The sequence below is a fragment of the Lolium perenne genome, chromosome 1 (assembly GCF_019359855.2).
Source record: "Lolium perenne isolate Kyuss_39 chromosome 1, Kyuss_2.0, whole genome shotgun sequence".
NCBI classification, from domain to species: domain Eukaryota; kingdom Viridiplantae; phylum Streptophyta; class Magnoliopsida; order Poales; family Poaceae; genus Lolium; species Lolium perenne.
The window spans coordinates 259,711,602-259,737,445 of NC_067244.2; positions in this window are offsets into that span (position 1 = coordinate 259,711,602).

The window sequence follows — 25,844 nt, forward strand, 5'->3', positions numbered from 1 at the left end:
TTAATTTTCCCTAATAACATACAGGAATCTCAAAACATTTTATTTTTGAAATTTCTATCATTTTCTTTTATTTTACAAAGCAAAAAAAATGCGATCCAGGGGGGTGAAGAGTGCGTGCGGAGTAAAAAACCCGGAAAAACCTTTAGTCCCGGTTGGGGACACCAACCGGGACTAAAGGGTAGACCTTTAGTCCCGGTTGGTAACACCAACCGAGACTAAAGGTCTACCCTTTAGTCCCGGCTGGCGCAAGCCTCTTTAGTCTACCTTTAGTCCCGGTTGGGGTACCCAACCGAGACTAAGGTCTACCCTTTAGTCCCGGCTGGCGCAAGCCTCTTTAGTCTCGGTTGGTAACACCAACCGGGACTAAAGGTCTACGATTTAGTCCCGGCCGGCGCAAGCCTCTTTAGTCTCGGCTAGTAACACCAACCGGGACTAAAGGTCTATCCTTTAGTCCCGGCCGGACCATTAGTCTCGATTGGTGTTACTAACCGGGACAAAAGACCCCACTAATCTCGGATCAAAGTATTTGGAGACTACCGGGTTGGTATGGAAGCCCTCTTTTCTAATAGTGTTTCTTATCCATGTCATTCCTTTCCGCTGCTCCCCTGTTTGCAACGCCTCTCTCCACCAGATGCTTTTTCTACACGGGACGACATTAACATAGATAACAATTAGGACCTTTCTCATCAAATCTTCAATATTAGTAAACAATAGTAAATGCTTAAACGGTTGCACTTTGAGAGTGAATGGTACAAAAATGAAAGAACAACTTCTTCTTGCTTTTATATGGTTCAGTCAGTTTACCAAATTATCATCAACTATTACTCAAGGGACAGTAAGCAGAAACATCGATTGAGGGTAAGCATAGTAGAAGTACACCAATCAGTTGCGAGGCAGTTGCGTTGCTACCATGCCGCCTGACGGAACAATGACCCAGCGAGAAATTTGCTGCTGCAGAAAATATAATCAGGAAGGCAAACAACATGTGTAGTTACAATAAAGCAAGACACAAGGGGGACGGGGAGGCACCAGCGTCACATCGGCTCATGGAATCTAACCGGAGACTGCAAGGGGGACAGGGAGGCACCAGCGTTGGAGTCCGCGCGGATGCCTTATTGCCTTACATTATCTAAATAATCAGATCCCACACAGTAATTGTAGAACAAACTTCAAAGAACTTGAAGTAACAATCACCAACCAGGTCTTCGAACAATGGATTCGCAAAAAAAAGGTCTCTGAACAATGCAAAAAAAGTAAAGGGGGATGTTCGGCTACCTTACCAGAGGATAGGGAGGCGAAGTAGGTCTTGGAGGTCGAGGTGTGGCGGTCCTGGCCTCCTGGGGCGGCAGCACTGCGGTACCGGAGGTGGAGTCCTTGTCTCGAGAAGGGGTGGTGAGGAGGAGGTGGAGGAGCGATTTGAAAGGTCGTAGCCAGCGCCATGTGAGGAGACACGAGACATCAGCACGGCGTTCGGCGAGCCTCTTCACCTTGGAGATAAGCCTGAGTTCACGGCGAGGAGCAGGACTGCCGGCCGTGGCATGCTCCTCCCACACACAGTCAGCTGATTTGAAACCCGATTTCGCCGATTCGTAAGATGTGTAAGGGGGAGAATGACGAGGGAGCGAGCAAGTGTGCGACGTCCTCGTCGGAGTATCAGATGTGCAACTTGAGAGCATATCTGCAACCGCAACATCTCGAGGTTCAATTATTTCAAGATGCAGTAAGTAGAGCTTGCACCAAGTACAATAATATTTTACGCATAACTTCTTACTATGAAAATTACAGTTTACATTAAAAACATATGTATTGTAAATAATGCACTATATGAAATTATGATGAAAGGGCGAACTAAGGCTAGGCTTACACTGGTCGATCACCTTTGGGAATAAATTTCAATTTCATGTTAATTTTCTAAAAATAAATATTGATGTTTTTATTAATCCCGGTGCAACGTACGGGTATTTTTCCTAGTAATAATAAACGCAAAAGTATTTTCGTGGTTTCATCCGTTTAGTCCCTCGCTGCCGTGCTTCGTCCGTGGCGTGTGAATTCTTGGCACCCCGGATTGCTCTCCGCTCATACGTCAAATATACGAGTAGGATAACAATACGAAATCGAGTATGGTACCGGCCGGCCGGACCAATAAAAGCCACAGGCCTCGCGAAACACAGAAGTAAATCTACCACTACATCGGGCTTCGACGATATGGCATGCATCACGGAGATGCGACATCAGCAAGCTTGCCGTCGTTGGAAACTAGACCGCGTGGAAGCCACACTCCCTCCCCGGCGAGCTCCCCATCACCTGAACCGCGTGGAGGCTCCGGTGGCCCCAGGTGCATTGACCGATGAACGGACGCCATTGACGCATCTACTCCACGGAGATACCGCTACCCACGAAAGCCATAGACATCCTCCTCGAGTTCGTCAAATAAAAACAGCGTCGGACCGTGTTGAAAGTTGAAACGATTGATTGTCCTGGAAAGAAACGCACTTCGTGCAAGCCCTGGCATAGTCATGCTCTGACGCTCGTCCCGGAGCCTGGTGGCTCTCCCGGCACGAAGAACCGCGGCCGCCGGGTGCCGGAGACCCGATGCCGAGCTTTGGACCTGGGTGGGTGTAGGCCCGATGTACTTGCTTCCTAATCCTCGTGTGAGATCAGTGGGATCGATGTATGTATTTCCCAAATCATCGAAAGCCTCTGATGTTTCTTCGTCTTGTCGACTGGGCTCGCCAATGACACACACTTGATGGTATATTGGCATTGTATGTTTTTCTTCGGGGTCGGTGACAAGGTATCGACTTGTCAATGCCTATATATTAAAAGCTAGGGTTTAGTTGGAAGTAGAGGGCAAGTAGATCTCGAAGGTTTCAGCCGGAAAGGAACTTGACTGCGTAAAAGTGGTGTTGCGGTAACAATGATTTCGATCCCCTATTGCTTTCTCGACTCCCCCTTTTATAGGAAGTGGAGTCGAGAGGTTTATGTTTACAAGTTACAAAGTCCGGGAGGCTCTCTGAGTCCAACCCGTAAAGTTACAAATCTCTTATTCCCTAATACAACTCTATCTTGCCTTATTCGACATCTTAATGGGCTTCCGATCTTCTGGTTCTTCGGGTAATGGGCCTTGACTAGATCCCGAGTACCTTCTTCGGTAGGCCCATTTGGGTATGCCTATGTCAGTAGCCCCCGAGATTTTAGTTGAATCGCAGAATCAAGTAAAATCTCGACATCATATATTTTTCGAGTTGCTTATCATTTCTTTCTATTTTGCACAGGGATATCGGTAAATGGGGCTGGTTCATCTGACGGATCAGGTACCAGTTAACTGCTCTCGTGGCAATTCCGCAAAAACCTACTTCAAGGTCAAGTCCCTGGACTTGACCTCGGTATACTGGCGTAACTCGACATGTGCCGCTTAAGGACTTACCAGATGTCGAGCTCCAGTCGCGTTATATCGGGTCCACAGCGCGTCCGCTGGGATAATTTATTTCCTCGCATCTGTTGACACGGAAAAAAGTAGCAGAGCGCAGTCTTTGGCGGTGCCACGCCACACAGGACGGATCCCGGGGACTTACCTTCGTAATGTTTTACGGCATTCAGAGATTAAATCGCGACAGTGGCGCTCTGAGAATATATTGTCGAGTGCCTTTTCCGGCTGCTCAAGTGGCATATTTTGTCGAGTCAAATAATGACTTTATATCTTGATGTTCCCGATGGGAGTATATATGAAGAGTTACGTCGTAACTCGAAATATATTGATATCTTGCTATATTGTCGAATATTTCAACTTCATCGAATGCGCGAACAGCGTTCCCGATGGGAGTAGCCCCCGAGGCTACAACCAAGTGCTTGTACTTGGTTGTAGGCTCCATTTGTGCTATCTTGTCATTATATTGTCCTCTGTCAAATCTGTTTTCATAATTTGTCGAGTGCTTTTGCAGCACTTCTTTTTATCGAGTACTTTCTATATTGACCAATTATCCCCCTCTTTCTTTTCACCGATCTTCGAATAATGCCACCATATGAATCTTCCTTTCAAAAGTAGCCCCCGAGCATTTGGGAAAAAACTTTGTATTTGTTCAAAGGCTCCCGCAATTATGAGATTCTTCGACACATCATCTCTTCACACTTGGTAAATTTCGTTCAATATTCTGCTGGAGATCACCACTGTCGAAAATCATTAATAGATGCCTTGGAAACACGCGATACCCGTCATATCACTGGTAAGTGGGGTCGTAGTCGTGCGGTTTTGACACGTCGCTAACGTGGGGACACACGTCCTCCGCTTTTCCTGGCACGCGCACTGTTTCATCTCCCCACTTGCGCAGGTAAAAATACCGTTTTACCCCTTCGTCCACGTGTAGGCCGTAAAATCCATAAAAAACGACATCTAACGGTGCGCCGCTTCGAGACCAAGCCTATAAATACCCTTCCCGTACCTCCATCGCTGCTTCCGCACGCTGATCCCCTTTCTCTCTCCTTCATTGCCGTTCTGAGCTCAAGCCCAAGCTTTCCCTTTGCGCTGCTCCCGCTGATGACTCGCACAAAACTAACTCGCCACACCGCCCCCGAAAGCAACGTCGCCATGGAACCAACTGAAGTCAGCGGCTGGGAGCGCTCCAAGATCTCCAAACAAGAACAAAAGCTGCTGAAGACGCTGGGGTTGGGGATTAGGGAGAAATCCATGATTTTCCCCGGCGATGCGAGCTTCCCGAGGCCACCCATCAATTATCGGGTAACCTTCGCTGACCACCTCATCCGCGGCATCTCTACCCCCATCCATAATTTCCTTCGCGGTCTCCTTTTCGTCTAAGGGATTCAGCTTCATCAGCTGACTCCCAACTCCATTCTCCACATCGCCATCTTTGTCACTCTCTGCGAATGCTTCCTCGGGACCCATCCTAACTGGGGCCTGTGGAAGCGCATCTTCTACCTCCGCCGCAACAGCTCTCGCAATATCACCTACAACGTAGGTGGTGTTGTGATCTGTGTCCGCCCCGACGCGGATTACTTTGACGTCAAATTCCCCGACTCCATCCAAGGATGGCGGCAGAGGTGGCTGTATATCCGAGATGAAGATGTCGACTTCCAGGAGTTCAACATTGCTCCCTTTAACGGTGCCGCGAAAATTGTTCGCCGCCGTTCTTGGGACGCTGAGGCCTCCGAAGAAGAGCAAAAGGCGATAGAAGCCTTGATGAAGCACATCCACGAGCTGCAGAATACCCGCTGTAAGGAACTGTCGGGTGTTCAAATCACCGCTTACTTTCTTCGCATCAGGGTGCAGCCCCTTCAAGCCTGCAGAAATCCCATGTGGATGTACGCTGGCGAAGAAGACGTGGACCGTGTCTCGAAGAATCTTGAAGTAAAGGATTTGGAGAAACTCATCCGACGTTTCTCCTCCTTGAACAAAAAACTTCCTGCTCCCGACTCCTGCGCCGTGGAGCCGTTCAGCAGCCGCAATCCTCTCCCCCAAGTAAGTAGTTCCTTTGCCGCGATTATATTTTGTCGACTGCTTCATGAACTATCTTGTCCATCTATATATTTATCGGCAACTGCTTTCTTTATATTGCTTACTTGGATGTCTATTTTGTCGACAACTGTCATGCCTACCTTTTACCTTCTGAGTTTGTATTTTTCCCAATATCTATATTGCATAACTTTTTTTTTGTCTTGTCGATTTTTTCCTCCATAGAACCATCAAGTCACCATCTCGCTTCCCCCTCTTCCTGAGGGTGGAGAAGTCGAAGAGCGTGCCATCATTACCGACGAAACGCGCGAAGCTTCTCGCGATTTCTCGTAAATCTGCGGCTTCTTCTTCTGACAGAGAAACTGAGACCGATGTCTCGGAGTCTCGACTCTCTCCCCCTTCCGCTGTTTCTCCAAGGAGCAATAGGAAGCGTGACGAGGTTGAAGACTCCGGCACCTCCAAGCCCGTAGGGTCCCCTTCGAGGGTGGGGTCTCCCGAGGAGGAGGCAAACTTTTGCCCTGACGACAACGCCATGATCAGCTTGTAAGTCACGATGTGTCCCTTTGTATGTTTCATCTTTGTGAATGTGCTTTCCTTGTAGATGGCACTATATTTGTTTCCTGTTTTTGTAGTGGCGAAGAAGATGCGGTGGAACCCGCTATCAATGTGATTGCTCCTACGAGTACATCAAACACATTGGTTCTGTCGGAAGCGCGCCGCGCTGTCGAAGAGCGCTCGTCTTCGCATCCGCAAGATGTAGAAGCATCGACACCTCCTGCCAGCCCCCGAGCATCATCGGCGAAACGGCCAAGGCTCGACATTGTCGACAGCCTGCTGGCGGGAGGTTCCGCGACTCCTCCCCTGGAAGACGTAAGGATTTATTGTTTTGTCTACTGCTTCTGTCGACTCTCCTTTGCTAACTTTGCTTTTCTCTTGTCTTCATTCATAGCCTATTATGACCCATTATATTGGCCTTGGCACCCAATGTATTTGGTACCGAAATGCTGCCGCGAAACTGCAAGGTATTTGATGTTTGACTTGTATGCGCTCATTTGTACTTTGTCGATTATGCTGCTTGGGTCCTTGACATTTTCATTGCTACTTACTTTCAGAGGCTCTCGACCAAGACAATAAGCGCGCCGATGACCTTGCGCTGAAGCTCAAAAATATCGAGGCTGCTCGGGAAGAAGAGGTTGCTGGCCTCCGCCAAAGGCTCCAAGATGCTGAACACGCCTTAAGCGAACAGGCCTCTCGACAAATTGCGCTCGAGGAAGCCATTATCAAACGCTTGGAGACGCAAAATCGGCGCTTTGTCAGTAAGTTCCCTGTCTTTGTACTGTGTGCCCTGCCTCGAAATTGCCTTCATATGTTGATAAACTCTAATTATGCTTCAGCAGGGAAAATGGGTGAGGATTTCGTGTTGCAGGAAGCCGAAGAAGATCGCCTTTTCGACACCCTGTCCATCCTCGAGCTTCATGGGAACCTGGCGCGTTCAAGCATCTCGAGTGCTCGAGATGCTTTTACGCGCTTCTTTCCCTACTTCTTCCCTAAGCAGCAGCAGCCCGAAACCTTCTCTGAGCTTGCCAGACGCTTTCTTCCTGAAGAAGATCTGATGCTGGCGGCTCGCCATGAGAGCCTCAAGATTGGTGTTGAATGGACGATTGCGCTGGTTACCGAAAGCCAGCAGCACGTCTACTGGGCCAAGGCTAGCGAGGCCAAGGGGCTTCGTAGGGAGAAGTGGGTCTCTTTGGTGAAGGCTGCAAAGCCGCATTCGAAGAAGATCCTCGCCTTCCTCGGATACAAACCTGCTACCCCTTCCAGTTCCGCTTGGCCGGAGGTCAAGTAGACCCGCTGCTTTTATTATTTTTCTCCTTTCTTTTGCTAGTTTGTCGCCACTGTCGCGACGTTCTTTTGTCGAGTCGCTAGGACTTGCTCGTTTGTAAGCATCATGTAAATATATTAACTTTATGAATGAAAAATGGAGACCTCTTACTTTGAGATTGATGTCGATCCCCTTTTGTGTTTTCTTCCAGTTGGTATTCGATAATTATTCCAAAGTTGCTGGTCCGTCTTCCGACACTCCTGCTACTTCATATTCCGATAGAGCACCTGTCGAAACTTGTGTTGTCGATAATTCTCATGTCCACTCGATGGAAGAGGCTGGAAGATCTTCAAAGGCAACTTCGTGACTTGAAAAAACAATCCCTGATTGTTATGGAGCAGTCGCGAAAATCTTCTGACCGTGAGAAGGCGGCCCTCCGACAGGCCGAGGAAGCGCTGAAATCTAAGGAAGCTACCGAGGCTGAGGCTGAGGCTGCGAAGTCAGCTTCTCGAGAAAATTATATGCTCCAATTGCTTACGGACGCAAGTGAGGATATGGCGGGTATGTTGCTTCCGTTGTTTCCTTTATATTTTGTTGTCTTATCTCGATCTTTATCACCTGACTTGTGATGACAGGTTCTTTTGTTGATGCTGCTGTCGAGGATCAACGCGTTGACGCAAGAGCGGAGGTCCTTCTTCGACTGGCGCAAGAATACGGCACCAGTTTTTGGTCTTCTCCAGATCAAACCCGCCAAATTGTCCGGTTTCAGGATCGCGCCGCCCAAGTGCGGGAATATATCGGCTTCTGCTCCAAAACCTTAACCATGGTGCATAATTATATGTTTCCTCGCAACCAACAGCCTGAGACCCTTCCTGAACTGATGGAGAAGTTCAAGAACGTTTTCCAAATCCAAGGATTTGTGAAAGCTCAACTAGTGGCTGGTGCCAGATTCTGCTTGATCATGATACAAGTTTGCTTCCCGAAATTAAACTTGTCGATGTCGTCGATATGTGTTTCACCAAGTTGAAGAAAAAGAAGGAGGAACGTCGACAAGATTAATAACGTTGTGTCGCTTTGTCGCCGAAAGGATGATAGGCGAACTTCTTCGGATGGACAACGAGTATCTCACTGTTGGAGTACATGAAAGCGTACTTGTTGCTCCTACTGCCGAGTACAAGGTGAATATCGATGATCTTGTAGGTCCTAGTTGAAGTTCCCTGTATCGGTGTCGAACTTTTCTTTCGAAGGAAATATCTTGTATATTGCGACACATATCTTGTATATTGTAATAATCCTATGTCTTATTCTTTCTTTCCTGAGCCCCGAGTATTTTCCTTGGGTATGTATATTGCCTATGTGTAAGGCACCATACTTTTTAGACATCTTTTCTATTTTGTTCGTGAGGTATTGAAACCAAGGCAGATTTGTCGGCAGCTATATTTCGGTTGTTTTCGCAAGGTACTGTGACCAAGGCGAAAATCGATGACATTTATTTTTCTTTTGATCGTGAGGTTCTGCGACCAAGGCGAATATTTTTTGTATCTGCCACTTTTGCAAGGTATTGAAACCAAAGCAATATTTTTGCAGGTGTAGATAGCCAGCATATTTTGCCGGGTGTATGAGCCCCCGGGTCTGTCGAAGGAAAGAAATATATCACCAATATCTTTACTATATTGTAGCTTCGCGAGCCCGCCTCATTAAAAACCTTTCAGTCCCACTCGGTACCCTGAAAGGAAAAGAGTGCGTCTGAAAACTCGCGAGCTTTTTCCAGTACATCGTATGTTTACAAGTATTCTATGTTGTCGCATGCATAAAATCGCAGAAGTTACGCCACGTTCCACGGATTTGGTTCATCTTTCCCTGATTTTTTATCCTTCAGCCTGTATGCTCCTCCTGGGATAACTTCGGTCACGATGTATGGCCCAACCCACGGTGACTCGAACTTTTCATGACTATCTTGAGTGAGCCGCAAAACTAAGTCGCCAACTTGAAAAGATCTCGGGCGTAAACGTAGACTATGATAGTTTTTCAGGTCCTGCTGGTACTTGGCAACTCTTGATAGTACCTCATCTCTGGCTTCGTCGAGAGCGTCGACATCATCTTCTAGCGCCTTTCTCAAGGTTTCTTCCTCATATTCCGCCACTCTTGGAGAGTTGTGCTCAATCTCTATCGGGAACCTTTGCTTCCGCTCCGTGAACCAGGAAAAACGGGATTTCTTGTGTCGCTGTATTTGGAGTTGTGCGTATGCTCCAAAGCACTCTGGGTAATTCTTCGGGCCATGTATGCAAAGCTTTTTCTGAAGGAGCCAATAACCTCTTTTCGATACCATTGTAGATGATGACGTTTTCTTTTTCGACTTGCCCATTGGTTTGCGGATGCGCCACTGATGCAAAATGTAGTTTGATGTCCACCTCATTGCAATATCCTTGAACTCTTTGGAGGTGAAGTTGCTTCAGTTATCTGTAACAATGATGTCGGGGACACCGAACCGAAAAACGATGCCCTTGATGAAACTCACCACCGATGCTCCATCTGGCGAAGTTATTGGTTTTGCCTCGATCCACTTTGTAAACTTATCGACAGCCACCAGTAAATATAGGTATCCTCCTGGCCATCCTTTATGTAGCTTTCCAACCATATCGAGACCCCATTGTGCAAAGGGCCATGACAGAGGTATTGGCATCAGTTCTGCTTCCGGTGAATTTGGTTTGGCTGCGAATCTTTGACATGCATCACAAGTTCTTGCTATGTCCTTTGCATCCTCTATTGTAGATAACCAGTAAAATCCTGCCCAAAAAACTTTAGCTGCAATTGCTCGACTGCTTGCGTGGTGGCCACATATTCCTGCGTGTACATCTTTTAGGATGATCCTTCCTTCTTCGGGTGTGACGCACCTACGCAGCACTTCCGATATACTTCGCTTGTATAACTCGCCTTTAACCCTTGTAAAAGATTTAGATCGTCGAATAACTCGCCTTGCTTCGACAGGGTCTTACAGTATCTCCTTCCTTAGGATATATGCAATATATACCTGCATCCATAGAACCGTTATTACCATTACCTCATGTGGTTCCCCTTCGTCTCCCGATATATCTGCGTCGATTCCATTGGAGCCCCCGAGCCTTTGCGAGCATATCTTTCTTTTATTTGCTTTGGTGCTTTCTTTGGCTTGGTTGACCTCTCGCTTATCTCTTCCCAGAATACGCCAGGTGGTATTGCCAAGCATTGTGACCCGATGTTTGCCAAAACGTCGGCTTCATCATTGCTCAATCTGCTGATGTGATTGACTTCGCATCCATCGAATAGTTTCTCGAGTTCATTGTATAGCTCCTTGTACGCCGTCATACTATCATTTACTGCATCACATTGATTCATGACTTGCTGCGCCACGAGTTAGAATCTCCGAAGACTTTTAATCGGGTAGCGCCACAGGCTTTCGCCATCTTCATCCCGTGTATCAATGCCTCATATTCCGCCTCATTATTGGATGCGTTGGGGAGTGTCATCCGTAACACATATTTCATCTTGTCGTCTTGTGGTGATATCAAAATTACGCCTGCTCCTGCTCCCTCTAGCCTTTTGGACCCATCGAAGTTCATGGTCCAGGTTCTCGATAAATCTGGAGGTCTCGTGGTTTGCAACTCCATCCACTCCGCGACGAAATCTGGTAAGATTTGCGACTTTATTGCCTTCCTTTTCTCGTATGTAATATCTCGTGATGAAAGCTCGATACCCCAAAGGGAAACACGTCCTGTAGCTTCTGGATTGTTTAGTATATTGGATAAAGGTGCTTTATTTACCACTATTATCGGGTGTGCCGAAAAATAGTGTCGCAACTTTACGTGCTGTTGTAAATACCCCATACGCTAACTTACGATAATGCGGGTATCTCTGTTTTGAAGGCGATAAAACTTTGATGAAGTATACCGGTCGCTGAACCCCGTGGAGTTTTCCTTCTTCTTCTCTTTCTACCACAAGTACTGTGCTGACTGCCTGAGGTGTAGCCGCAATGTATAACAGGAGTGGTTCTTTTTCTTTTGGCGCCACTAATATAGGTGATGTCGAAATTGTGCGCTTTAGATGCTCAAATGCTCTATCAGCTTCCTCGTTCCACTCGAATTTTTCTCCTTGCTTAATAAGCGCATAGAAAGGTAATGCTTTTTCGCCAAGCCTGGCGACAAATCTGCTCAAAGCTGCGACACGCCCTGTTAACTGTTGTATTTCTTTCAGCTTTGTTGGCCTCCTCATTGTTACAATTGCTTGTATTTTGTCGGGATTAGCTTCAATCCCTCTTGCTGATACCAATAACCAAGAAGTTCTCCTGCCGGAACCCCAAAAGAACATTTTGTCGGGTTGAGCTTGAGTCGAAACTTGTCAAGGTTGTCGAAAGTTTCCTTGAGATCGTCAATCAGCGACAGCCCCTTCTGTGTTGTAATGACGACATCATCTATATACACTTGTATGTTTTTTCCGATCTGTGTTGCTAGGCACTTCTGCATCATCCTTTGATATGTAGCTCCCGCGTTTTTCAGCCCGAAGGGCATTGTTTTGTACCAAAACACACCGTATGGTGTTATAAAGGATGTTTTGACTTCATCTTCCTCCTTTAATCGTATTTGGTTGTAACCAGAATATGCATCCAAAAAGGAAAGACGTTCACATCCCGCTGTGGAGTCGATAATTTGATCGATCCTCGGGAGGGGAAAGTGATCCTTAGGACAATGTTTGTTGATAGACGTGAAGTCGACGCACATGCGAAGGACCTCCGTGTTTTTATTCGGGACCAACACTGGGTTGGCAAGCCACGTGGCCTCTGTGTGTAGCTCCTTGATGAAATTTTCTTCTCGAAGTCTATTTATTTCCGACAGCATAGCTTTGCGGTTTGGTTCCGAAAAACGCTGCAATGTTTGTTTTATTGGCCTAGTCATTGGACCAACATTAAGAGGGTGCTCGGCAAGTTCCCTGGGTACTCCTGGCATGTCAGCTGGACACCATGCGAAGATTTCCCAGCGCTCACGGAGGAACTTGACGAGCGCGCTTTCCTATGCGGTATCCATGTTATTTGCAATAGCTGTCGTCTTTTTGGGATCCGTCGGGTGAATCTGCACCTCTTTTGAGTTTTTTGTCGTATCAAACGCCGGCTCCTTCAGCGGCCTCTCTCCGTCGGGTAGAACATCATAATCTGTTGTTAACTTCGAAGCCATGTACTCAGCTTGCATCCCGAAAGTTTCAGACAGTTGATGAAAGTCCTTGTCACATTTATCGGCTAGAGCAAAACTTCCTTTTACTGTGATTGGTCCCTTTGGTCCTGGCAACCTCCAAAGAAAGTACGTGTAATGAGGTACTGCCATGAACCTAGCATAGGCTGGGCGTCCCAACAAAGCGTGGTTTTGCGACAGGAAATCCACGACTTCGAATTCCAGCTTCTCCCTCTTGTAATTGTCTCGAGTCCCAAACTGAACGTCGAGATTAATCTTCTGTGGGGACCCCGGACTAGCTGTCCGAAATACCCTGTTATGTATACAGTTCACGTTCCCATGATCAGTGTGCCGTGAACACATAACCGAACTGATATCAAATTACATCATCCTTTACAAAACGGAATAGGAAAATTACATTAAGGTCACATGACCATTACTTACATATTAACCTCGAAGGGTCTAGCTATACATCAGAGTAGCATCATCACTTTAACAGCGTAGAGCCCAAGTCATCTGCCATAAAACCCTACAGGCAACTGACTGGGAAGACGTTCCTAGCTCGCATAGACGTCGTCCAATCCATCTTCATTTGTCGAATTCCTTCAAGTCTGGCCAAGTAAATAGCCAGGGACAAAGCCGTGAGTACATTTGGAATTGTACTTGCAAACCATCAAGAAGGTGAAACAAGTTTATCTAAAGAGTGTAAGAGAAGAAGAGCAGTTTCTCTTGTGGATATAGCAGGAGACAGAGAAATAGTTTCTCTTGGGGATATAGCCTGAGAAGGAGAAATAGTTTCTCTTGGGGATATATCATGAGAAGGAGAAATAGTTTCTCTTGGGGATATAGCATCCCAACTTCGGAGTTGAAAGAGATGCTAAGAGGGTTCTACGACATCTCTATATCTTTATTGAAGAAGATACTTCAAAAGATACCCTATGACATCTCTATATCTTTATTGAAGAAGATACTTCGAAAGATACCCTATGACATCTCTATATCTTTATTGAAGAAGATACTTCAAAAGAGTTTCACAACATAAAACACTAGGAAGGGGGTAACCCAATTTGTTTTCTTTCCGACCATCTCCGTATGGCCAACCAAAACATTCCAGTACCCTTCCGGTAATCAGAAAACAAGTTCCTTTCTTTCCTTTGTTAAATACTTTCGTAAAACCCAAAACTCATCGGGCTAAGCAACGCAGCCATTACAACCGTCCATGACCGCGGACACGGCTATTCGAATAGATTTGACTCTGCAGAGTTGGCACACTTTCCCCACAAGATCCGCGAGATCATCATGTGGGCATCATCCCCGCATATCAACTATGCCATGACAAAAACTCGGACATAACCTTTCTCTCATCTCCACTGACATGGGTCCTTCCCTGCGGGCTTAACCCTTCCGGCACCCCGGCAGCATACCTCCTTCTTTGAGCGTATCTCCGGCGCCACGACGAAGACCCTCGATGTCGTCCGGCTATAAGTTAATACAGTGTATTGCCTCCTCCAGAGCGCAACCCGGCGTCAGAGGTCATCGTGACCCTCCTAGAGAGTTGTGAAGGTGTACCATGCCAGCTTCAACAAACTAGGGCTAAGCCCCGTGCCCACTTTGGGGTAATGTGGTTGCGCGGGTTAATTGTCACGGCAATTTACTTAGGCGCCAAGGTTTTCGAAAACAAGTTTTCTCTTTCCAACCATCTTTGCCAAGATCCTTTCCTTTCATAATCACACACTTGGGTAAGTCCAACTCACCCAAGGTTTTCAAAAATTCTTTTCAACAAGGTATTTTTCAAAGGGGTTCCCAACAAGGTGATCAAGAGGGCATACATGCTTGGGGTAAGCATGCATAACGTCAACAAGATTTTCACATACTTGAGAGTAAGTATGCGAAGTATAGAACACAAAGCACAAGGCAAGATACAAGGAACCAAGTAATATAACGAAACAATGAACACAACAGGAGGGATAAATAGCAAGAGATCAAAAGATGGCTTGCCTTGGTTAGTTCATTTGTCCCTGGACTTCTTCAACTCCATTATATAAGGAATCCAATAATAAAATAAAATCCTCGTCCGATTCCATTTCTTCTTCTTCCCCGGAATTGTTCGCATCTATTGCCGAAAATATAAAAGGAGCACAATCAACACAACGTAGCAAACAAACAACATTCCACAATCATCATAACCACTCAATAAAGGTCAAATATACTAAGGACTTATAGTCAAAGCAAAATAGTTTTAGTATTTTAAATTAAGAAAACCCAATTTATTTTCCCTTGATAAAGGCATAAGAGCCTCATAAAATTGTCAAATGTCCAACTTATTAATACTAAGGACTAAGCCTAATATTCCCTGGTAGATGACACCACAAAGAAGACAAGAGCCTTGGTTTTGAACTTAAAAACTTTTATATTTTATTTTTAACATTTTTGGAAAAGTAGAAATCATTTTACTACTTTATTAAGCTCATAGAATATTACATAAGTAAAGCAAGTCAAAGTTATACCTATAGATATCTATTGACTTGGAGATTCACACAAAATTGGATTTACCAATTTTGGAGTTTCAAAATATTTTTAATAAATAATCTACTGACTAGAGGGTCTATTTTAGTGTTTAAAATCTTGGAAAATATCAGATGCTCAAATAAATATGGGATCTGTATATGTTCTTAACAAGACCAATAAGAGTACAGAAAAATTGGTTTCATTCAAAAACAATATTTTATGCTCCCTAAATAAATTCTCAAACACAGATTCTGAATAAACTTGTATTAAATACTATAATTCCAAATTTTGTCCTAAAATACTCAAACCAGTGCCAAAAATTAGGTAATATCCTAAGGTTGGCTACAAAATTGGATTTTGGTTTAAAAGGTTTTTGAAACTCTAACAATTTAATAAACCAAGTTACTGCATGTTTTTACCATTTTAATTACTGAGGAAAATTTAAAACAGATATTAGCCTAAAACTTGTTTTAGGTGGTTAAGAAAACATTCAAGAACATAACAAACTTTGAATCATTCAATTTGGCTCAATATTTGATTTTTGGTGAATTAAAAGCTAGTTGTTATGTCTGCAGGACACATAGAACAATTTAATTCATCAAAATTTGCACAAAAATCCTAAAAATATGGGGCCAGTGGCATTGGAAAGATAATTTAATTTTTGAACTAATGCAATTTGTTTCATTGGATTTGAGTCTGTAGATCTCGAGATATTAATATTTTAAGATCTCTGGTTTTAATGATTAATAAACAGGAATTTTCAAATTTTCAAAAGAGGAAAAAGGGGCTGGAAGGTATTGGGCTGTGCAGGTCGGGGAACTTGGGCCATGCGGTTTTGAAGAAGTGGGCCGGCCCAAAAGGGGGTTTCCAGGTGGAGGGAAAAAAAGAAAATGAAAAAGGGAAAGGAGGCCCGGGGTGGGCTAGGCCTGCATGGCCGACGTGGCCATGCAGCCACGGCCGCGTCGTCATCTTCCTCCGCGTCGGGAAAAACAGAGAGAGAGGCGGCGGCTTCCAGAGACTTACCGGCGGTGACGGCGACCGGCGGCGAGGCTCCGGCGGGCGGCGGTGTCCCAGGGGCGGTGCAAGGGAGGGCTCGGCGGCGTCCTGGCGACGTGCAGCAGCTCGGCCCGAGCTCGTCTTCTCCGCCGCGGCTCCCGGCAGAACGGCGACGACGGCGTTCTCCGGCGACCTGGGCGACGTGGAGGGTAGGTTAGGGATGGCAGGGGCAGGGGAGAAGCTGGGGAAAGGGAGGGAGGCAGGGTTTCGACGGGCGTGCTGCACCACTTCGTCGCCCACACGGTGACCACGTCGGGAGAGCTGTTGTCTCGGCGAGCAGCCGACCGAGGAGGGCCTTGTGCGAGCTCAGAGGGGTGGAGAGGAGGGGTGTGAGTGAGAGGGGAGTGAGCGGGGTGGCTTTTATAGCCGAGGCTGGGCGCGGGGGTGGTGGCCGTGGCCAATGGCGGGGTGCGGCGACCACGGCCAATGGCGGTCATGGCGAGGCTCTGCGGTCGGGGGCTGACCTTGGGAGCAGGCACAAGGTGCAGAGGCATCTTTAGGGAGCGGCCTCGGGGCTGGGGTGCTGCCATGCTAGCCAAGGTGGTGACCACCGTGAGACATAGAGAGAGGAGGGGTCTAGGGTTGGCTAGGGCTGTAGGGTAGGGTGCGGGTTAGAGGGGTAGGGGTGCGGGTAGGATTTTGGTGCAGCCGAGGTGGAGTGCCCGGGAGGGGAGAGAAGGGGATGGGGGTCAAAGAAATGAGAGGGACAAGAGGGTGTCCTTCTCCATCGGGTTCCAAGAGAAAGGGAGGAGGGATGACGACCTAGGGCTGGCTAGGAGCAGTAGGGATGCAGGTCCATGCTGCTCATTGGATGGGTAAGATAGGAGAGAGAGAGGGAGAGATTCATGGCACTCAATTGCTCATGCCAAGACATGGCCGGGTGCCTTCTTGCCAAGCACATGAGGACAAAAGGATGGTGGTGAGATTAAGCACTTTAACCAGAGAGAGAGAGAGTGTGAGAGATGCTCATGGGTGGCTTGATCATGAAAAGACAATTAGAGGAAAAGAGAGAATTTGAGAAGAGATGGAGCATTGAAGGGTGGCATGGCATGGCCAGCCACTTTCTCTCTCAAGATCATGCAATGATGGATAGGCAAGGGCTCAAGTGTGGTATAGATTAAAAGAGAATTATTTTGAAACACTTCACATGTCTATGGATATTTTTAAATGGCAAACATTTGAATGTTTTAGGGAGAGCCAAGGTAGTACTTTGATTTTAAAAGTAAAAAAGTAGAAGTTCATGCATAACTATGCATGGTAGATTTTCTAGAAAATTATTTGGTTTAAAAGGTGCAAGGATAGCACATAGACCATAGCCATGCATTTAAAGGAGGATTAAAACTAAATACTTTTATAGAAATATTTTTTGAGTTGAAGGAGATGAGGTGGTAAAATATTATCCACAATCCTTCTTGTTATATGAAGAAAACATTTAAGAATAAAACTAGAAGTGGCAAAGACTAGAGAATATATTAAAAAGGGGTTTTGGAAAAGTTATTTAGAGAAAAGAAGAATAATTTTGGAAAAATATAATCTCAAGGGTAAATGAGTTCTTTATAATGAACAAGCATTTCCCCACTTGGTTTGTGAAGATTTAAATTGGGAATAAAGAAAAACAAGGATAAAATAGAAAAATGGGATCTAGTGGTGCAACATTGGGTAGGGCATAAGATGAGGTAAAATAAATGGGTTGCAAGGGTGTTATTGTGCATGCAAGACGTGGAAGTTGTAGAGGATGTTGCATAGATGAGATCCATGTATTGAGGTCACCAATAACAGTTGTGGGTGCTTAGATCTTAACTGCCAAAGTTAGAACTTTTTAAGCCTGCCAAAACAGATTTTTAACTTAGCCTCAAAACAGACAAGGATAAATGGGTATAAGAGGGAGTTGGTTTAGGGCAATGATATGGTTGGGAAGTGCTCATGATAAGGTAGGTTTAGGGCTAGGTGCATTGCCTTAGATGGCAAGAGGTAGCTTAATCCAGGGACTCCAAAAGCGGGACACAGTAACAGTTTTAAGACTTGGCCAATTTTTGAGTTGTCTAGGGTTTGTGACTAGGATAAGAGAAAATGATATATTAAGGGATAGATGATCCCAAGTTATGAATTCAAAGATGATTTGAGCAAGATTATACCACAAGGAGGGATTTTAAGTAGGCTCACTCATGTTGTCATGAGTAGGGAGGGTTTGAGGTATTTTAGAAGGAGATCAATTTTTCCTAAGCCACACATGGGTTTTATTGGGTGAGTTGCTTATTGTACCACTTGGGGTGTTATTCTTTGGGGTAGCTTAAGACCAAACTCAACAAGCAGATCAAGACAATTCATCTACCAGCAGAACAAAACATTTTAACAAACAGATCAAGGCAATTCATCTAATTAGTCTCAAGAAAAAGTTTTTGTTTCCCCTAATTTTTGCACTCAGGACAACTAAACATGGTTGCAATAGTTGGGGTGTGACAGATCCTTCCACCCTTAAAATAATCTCATCCTGAGATTACTGAGCGTGGAACTAGAGGGGTTGTAAAGCTTAACTAAAGTTAGACTCCATCCTTCTATAAAAGTGCAGGTGTTGACAGGGTTGTAGCTTCAACTTCCGAGAGTTACGATAAGATTAAAATTGAGGGCAAGCTTCGTGAAGAGGTTGATTGCTCCTTGCAGGTGTTAGATCTGTATTTTCTTAACGATCCTAATGGGGGTTTAAGACTATGGGAGGGTTAGTGCACTCAACGGTGCTTGTGCAGGATTGAAAACTTTTTAGAGTTAGCTTAAATTTAGTGGAAGACGAAGTCTTCCACCCTTAAGATTTGTCATCGGGGTTGAAGAATTCAGAGCTTACGCCTTGTGATTTTGTCTGGGCTTCTGAAGAAGTCATCGATCTTCTAAATTCAGTTGAAGAATCTTCAGGGGCGACGTGTAGACCATGGCTTCAACACGGTGTTTATAAAATCATAGGTCGTCCGGTAAGTTAGTAAGTCGATGAAATGCCTGGTTGGTATCCACATGAAGCAGCAACAAGGGTCGTCGAAGACAATCTTCAGCTTGAGGGTCGGTGCTAACTTATACCAGAAGTGAGAGGGTAAACTATATCTAATTTTGAGTCTTGAGGTATCTTCGTGTGCTTCTCTTGATGAGGACCTGACGAACCATGTGATGTAGCTTGGCTTTGACGGTATTGCTCTTTCAGCTTGTTAGACGGTGTGTTAGAGGGTGGTTTCAAGAAGATATCCTTGAGGTTAGCGCGATTATATTCCAATTTTAGACCAAGTTAGTATGCCTTCTCGCAGAGATGCAGTCACTCCGGAAGGTACGGGCTTCTGCTTTCTTGGCGTAGTGGAGATGCTCCAGCTGATCTTGAAGGTAGTTAGCACAGACGGGGATTTGGGTTAGCTTTTCTGACGGGTGAAAAGTCAATCGTTAACAAGATTAACTTATCGAATTAGCTAACAGTTAGTATTTTATCGATGAGGTAGATGAGGGTGAAACATCTTAGGGAGGCTTCCTACGCTGGGTTATGATACTAAGAGGGTTTTTCAGACTTACACACCAAGACAATCATACACACGATAAACAGATAAAAACACTCAAGCAACACATGAGGAAACTACAAGCAATCATCACACCAGACATGGTACTCTAAGTACCCACAATTGCCTAATACGCGGTGGTAGCTCAATCAAAGTGATTGAGTTTGTCCTATCCATCCTATAGGTTTGGGGGTGGTCACTTGTGTTGACGTCTTCATCTGGCTAACATCGTCTCTCGGGGATGTGAGGTCTTCAGAGGGGTAGCTGTCGAGATACATCCAATGCTGACATCTTCTATAGCTGGCCTAAAATTACTAGTCAATGGTGAGGACTTGATCCTAGGCACTGCGAAAAGGTGCAAGTCCATGGAGGAACAAGGTCAGCTAATTGAAAAACTTGGGCGACAACCAAAGACATTATCATCCCTATATGGGCATGACTAAATCGGCGTCAATCTTAAACTTCGAGTCTCCGGGTCTGAGTTGGGGACATCGTCCAATATCTAGGTTTGAAGTAGGTAAGACAATAGAGTAAGAATTTTCAAGCACTTTTATAAAGCGGAGAGATAAGAATTTAGAAGTTTTGAAGGAATAAAAGAGTAGAAGCTTTGCTTCTGGCTAAAGAAAGAATTTGTTTTGCAAATAGTTTTTCCCAAGTACTTGTTTCCTAACTAACGTCCATGCTAACTAAGGTCTCCTACAGTCAGGATAGCTACGATACCAGCTACGTGGGGACCCCGGACTAACTGTCCGAAATACTGTTATGTATACAGTTCACGTTCAGATGATCAGTGTGCCGTGAACACATAACCGAACTGATATCAAATTACATCATCCTTTACAAAACGGAATAGGAAAATTACATTAAGGTCACATGACCATTACTTACATAATAACCTCGAAGGGTCTAGCTATACATCAGAGTAGCATCATCACTTTAACAGCGTAGAGCCCAAGTCATCTGCCATAAAACCCTACAGGCAACTGACTGGGAAGACGTTCCTAGCTCGCATAGACGTCGTCCAATCCATCTTCATTTGTCGAATTCCTTCAAGTCTGGCCAAGTAAATAGCCAGGGACAAAGCCGTGAGTACATTTGGAATTGTACTCGCAAACCATCAAGAAGGTGAAACAAGTTTATCTAAAGAGTGTAAGAGAAGAAGAGCAGTTTCTCTTGCGGATATAGCAGGAGAAGGAGAAATAGTTTCTCTTGGGGATATAGCCTGAGAAGGAGAAATAGTTTCTCTTGGGGATATAGCATGAGAAGGAGAAATAGTTTCTCTTCGGGATATAGCATCCCAACTTCGGAGTTGAAAGAGATACTAAGAGGGTTCTACGACATCTCTATATCTTTATTGAAGAAGATACTTCAAAAGATACCCTATGACATCTCTATATCTTTATTGAAGAAGATACTTCGAAAGATACCCTATGACATCTCTATATCTTTATTGAAGAAGATACTTCAAAAGAGTTTCACAACATAAAACACTAGGAAGGGGGTAACCCAATTTGTTTTCTTTCCTACCATCTCCGTATGGTCAACCAAACCATTTCCGTACCCTTCCGGTACTCCGAAAACAAGTTCCTTTCTTTCCTTTGTTAAATACTTTCGTAAAACCCAAAACTCATCGGGCTAAGCAACGCAGCCATTACAACCGTCCATGACCGCGGACACGGCTATTCGAATAGATTTGACTCTGCAGAGTTGGCACACTTTCCCCACAAGATCCGCGAGTTCATCATGTGGGCATCATCCCCGCATATCAACTATGCTGTCGTCGTGGTGAACGAGCAGATGCCATGGGATGGCTTGAGTTGGGGCCGAATGTGCGCTAGAGGATTCGGGGGAGGGTTTGTGATGAGATTGGATGAACTTCCGGATGCTTTCCTCAAGAACACGACCCAAGGCAGTGAAGCAAGAAGAAGAACACAAGGATGAACTCTGCTCTAGATCTTTTTCCTTTATTGCTCACTTTCGATTACAGGTTTTTGGCTACAACGTAAGATATCGCGTATTATCGTGCCCGTAATGGGGCTACCCCCTCTCCTTATATAATAGAGAGGTGGCTTGCAGAATAAGAAACCCTAATGGCTTGCTGATCAAGAAACCCTAATGGCATCTAGACAGCATCCAAAGGAATATTCTAGCATCTAATGGCATCTTACAGCATCTTTGACTAGACAAACTACTTTTACAACGTCTCTGTAGTCAAAAAGGGCGGCGCCGGCTTCTTTAGCGACAGAGGCTGACGCCCCTGGTCGCTTTTGGCGTCATCCTCCACTTTACATGTCAGGGCTCTGTTTAAAGCTACTTTTGCTTCGCTCATCCTTCGTCTTCTTGCTCCAGAGGGAAACTTTGACCATCTGTGCTCATACGCTCTCCCTCCGGTATCTTCTGCATCCGGTTCCGGTATACCCCTCTTAGGGATCCCGGCTTAGGTTCACTTGGCCGAACCCCCGACTCCTTCCTCCGGTATCAATATTAAACTGGTGTCTTGAGGGTCCAAACTATCCGGTTTGGCATGGCTTTGGCATACCGGGGATCATCCCCCCAACATTAGTCCCCAAAGCCGGTATGGTCTGAAGGATTCTATCCGACAGACCGTGCCGGGTTCCCATATCTCAAGATTCCGGTTTAATCTTTCCGGAGGTCAGTTCTATTCCGGCGTCTTTGCCGTTCTCATCTCTTTTCCTTTTTGCAAGGTGCTTTCCGGTATCTCATTCTCCGGTATCTTAGCCATTAACTGCCTCCTCGGCGAAGTGAAGAATTTCTCGGGTACAGTGCCTGTCAGTGACATGCGCACTGTATCTGACCGCGCCAGTGTCAGGGGTCACTTCTCTTCGGCTCCTGCGCCCTCATTAAATACGGCACACTGGATCCTGGCTGCAGTTCCGGATCCACGCGACGTGCATGTGGCCTTTTCTGCTCGGCGCGTGTATTGACGCGCCACGTGGCGGCCCACGAGGCGAACCGCCGCGGCCTGACAGTTGCCAGCCCACGAAGCCCTCCTCCTATAAATGGGGGAGTCGCTCCTTCTTCTTCTTCCTTCGCACTTCCTCAGTTCTTCGCGCACAAAGAGCCCTTGCCCCCTCACGCCCTTGCCGTCGCCGTTCATCGCCGGAGCTCCGACGCCCTGCAACCTCCGCCGTCGCATCGCCGCGTCTCGCCAAGCTTTTACCGCGCAGAGATTTCTCGCGGCGTTGGTCCCGCAGCCCTGCGTTCTTGCTTCATCGAGCTTGCCTTCGCCCGCCCGTCGCCGCGCTTCTCCGGCGACGTCGAGCGCTTCCCCTCACCGGTGAACTTCCTTCTGCGTGTCTCCGCTGCCTCAGGTTAGGCTGGATTGGCCTTCACCCTTCTTTTTCCCACTTTGCAGATCTTGGGTCGATAGCGTACTTATTTTCTCCTTTCTTTTGCTTTTCTTCTTACTCGTAGATCTTCGCGCGAGGGTAGATTTGGGGAAAACAGTTTTCCGGTTACATTGCGATGTCTAGCGAAGAGGTTCTTTCCGAGTCCTCCTCCAGTAGCGAGCGGACCGCGTCTTCCGACGGTCTTAGCGCAGAGATCGCCGGGATGGAAGTAGATACCGGGAGGAACCAAGAAGCCGGCAGCTCTAGCCAAGCTTCCGGTCAAGATCTTTCCCAGATTACGCGCGGAGCCTGGAAAGGTTCCGACGTAACCCAACAAGAAATCGACTGGCTTTACCGGTCTAGGAGGATACCGGAAGGAGTCTCCTGCCGGCTCCCCGGAGACGAAATCGAACCGGTACCGAAACCCGGTGAGTACGTCGTTTTTCTTGCTCACTTTGAGCGTGGCTTCGGCCTTCCTGTCTCCGATTTCTTCCGCCGTTTTCTCGACTTCTACAAACTCCAACCCCACCATCTTCCTGGCAACGCCATTTTCTATCTCTCATGTTATGCCACCTTTATGGAGGCGTACATTGGCATTCGCCCCACTCGCGAGACTTTCGCTCGCTTCTTTGCTCTTCGGATTAACTCCGTTCAGGGCAAAGACATCCCTTCGCCTAAACCCCCCGTACAATGCGGGTCTTGCATCATTGGCAAGCGCCAAGGGAGCCCCTTTTCACGTTTATCGGTCTCGAGTCATGCCGGGCATGGCAAGAGACCTTCTTTTATGTGAAGAACGACGGCGCCCCGAATCTTATTGACTTACCGGATTATGATCCGGCGCCGCCTCGACAAGTCAACTGGAAATACTCCCCTGGATCCAGCCATCCTGTAACAAACCGGATAGTACGCTTCATCGAGAAGCTGAAGAGGGAGACCAACTTGTGCTCCGATGATATCATCCGCATGTTCATCTCACGCCGGGTGCTTCCCCTTAAGCGCCGGGCGCATAAGATGTGCGAGATGTATGGCCCCGGCGATCCCACGAAGATCACCGGCCTCCCTTTGAGCAAAAAGGACGTTGTCCTCAAGGCTAAGCAGATCTGCAAGACTGCGATGCCATACGATTGGGAGTGGGGTCTCCGGCCTTTTAGCTCCACCAACCCTCCAACCCAGGAAGTAAGAGTTTGCGTAATCCGGGTTCTTGTACCGGTAACTTTCGTGTTGTGATTAACTTGCCTTTCATTTGTTCTCAGCTTAAGGACCGCTTTCCGGGCATCTTATCTGACCGACGAGGCATCTGCCGGAAGCGTCCTTTGGACCGGGTTGATCCTGACCCTTACGTCCTTTGGCGCGACCTCAAGATGGGCCGAACCCACCTCTCGCGCCCCGGTAAATCCTCGTCGGAAGCCCCTGGCTCCGTTGATGAGCTCCCTATGCATGAGGTAGTTTTTACTTCCCGGTGTCTTATGTTTCTTGTTACTTTTCTTCAGTAGACGCGCCCTCAACTGGCGTGCATCCGCAGGTCCATGAGCACGTTGCACCCCTGCGCGCTCAGGCTGGCGATGAGTTCGTGGAGAATCTCTCTCCACTGCTCAAGAAGAAGAGGGCCCCGGCACCTGATGCCGGCTCAAGCGACGACCCTCCCGGCAAACGCTTCCGGACGGAAGTTGTCGCAGGGAAGGAGTGCGGCAAGAGACGCCACAAGGGCAAGCAAATGCCGACCGCCTCCGGGTAAGCCCTTGCTTTTACCAACTTTTTTCCTTCCGGTTTCTTTTGCACACTTTCTTCCGGTTGTTTTTTCCAACCTTCCGTTTGTCTTTTGCTCAGCCCTGCGCTCAAGCTAGGCCCGAGGCCTGAGAGCTCTGAGGGAACCGCGAGGTCCTCATCTCCTCCTCACGCAAGCCCGGTACCATCTGGTGCCGGCAACACCTCTGCCTCCCCTCTGGGGGGCACAACAAGTTCGGGGCACGCGGCCCCTACATCTCCACATCACCGCGCAGAGGAGGAGCAAGCCTCCCCTCTCGAAAAACGAGACACCGGCGCCAGCAATATCGGCGCCGACGCAGAAGCATCCAGGCAGGTGGAAACTCCGGTTTCCCCTGTCCCCAAGAGAAAGAAGAAAAAAGCAGCGGGGCCTTCTTCCTCCGCGGAAATGCCGCCTCCTCAAGCGCCCAGCGCCCAGCCAATGGAGGCTGCACCAACACCGCTGCCAGAAGCTCCCAAGGCCGCCCAGGAGAAGGGCACGGCGCTCGGCAGTTCCTCCTCCAACCCTCAGCAGCTAGCGCTGCACACCGGCCGTGCCGCTGCCGCTGTTGCAGGGAAACCCTCCGGCGTCCTCGGCCGGATAATCAAGCTGACCCGCGACGGCCGCGACCTGGGGCATCTTCTCCCCTACGCGGAGCAGTGGAACGCCGCGGACATGTCCCCGGCCACGCGCGGCCTGGGGAAGGATAGGCTTCCGGTGCTTGGGACCCGGCTGGCCCCGGTGCACGAGAGGAGCATTTTGGGCGGCTGCGGCGCGCGGTGCGAGAACTTGAGAATGCGTGGCACGATGCCACCAACAACCTTGTGGTAAGTTTAACCAAGCTCTTCCATTTTATGAATTCATGCCGGTTTCTTTCCTTCCGGATCTCGTCTATCTTCCCAGTCCCCGAGTTTTATGTTGAGAGCGCAGCTCTCAGCACAAAACTTTAAGTAGGAAATCAAAACCGGCCTGCCCCGGCCCCGAGTTTCGGGTTGAGAATGCAATTCTTAGCGCGAAACTTAGGCAGGAAACTTAAAAGAAAGAACGGCTTCTCTTTCTAACTTCTTTTGTTTTGAATAGAGCACTGCTGACACCCGCACCCACCTCTTCGAGGAGCTTCTGTGGGAGCATCGGGATTTGTCTGAAGCACATAGCAAGTGCCAAGGTAAATT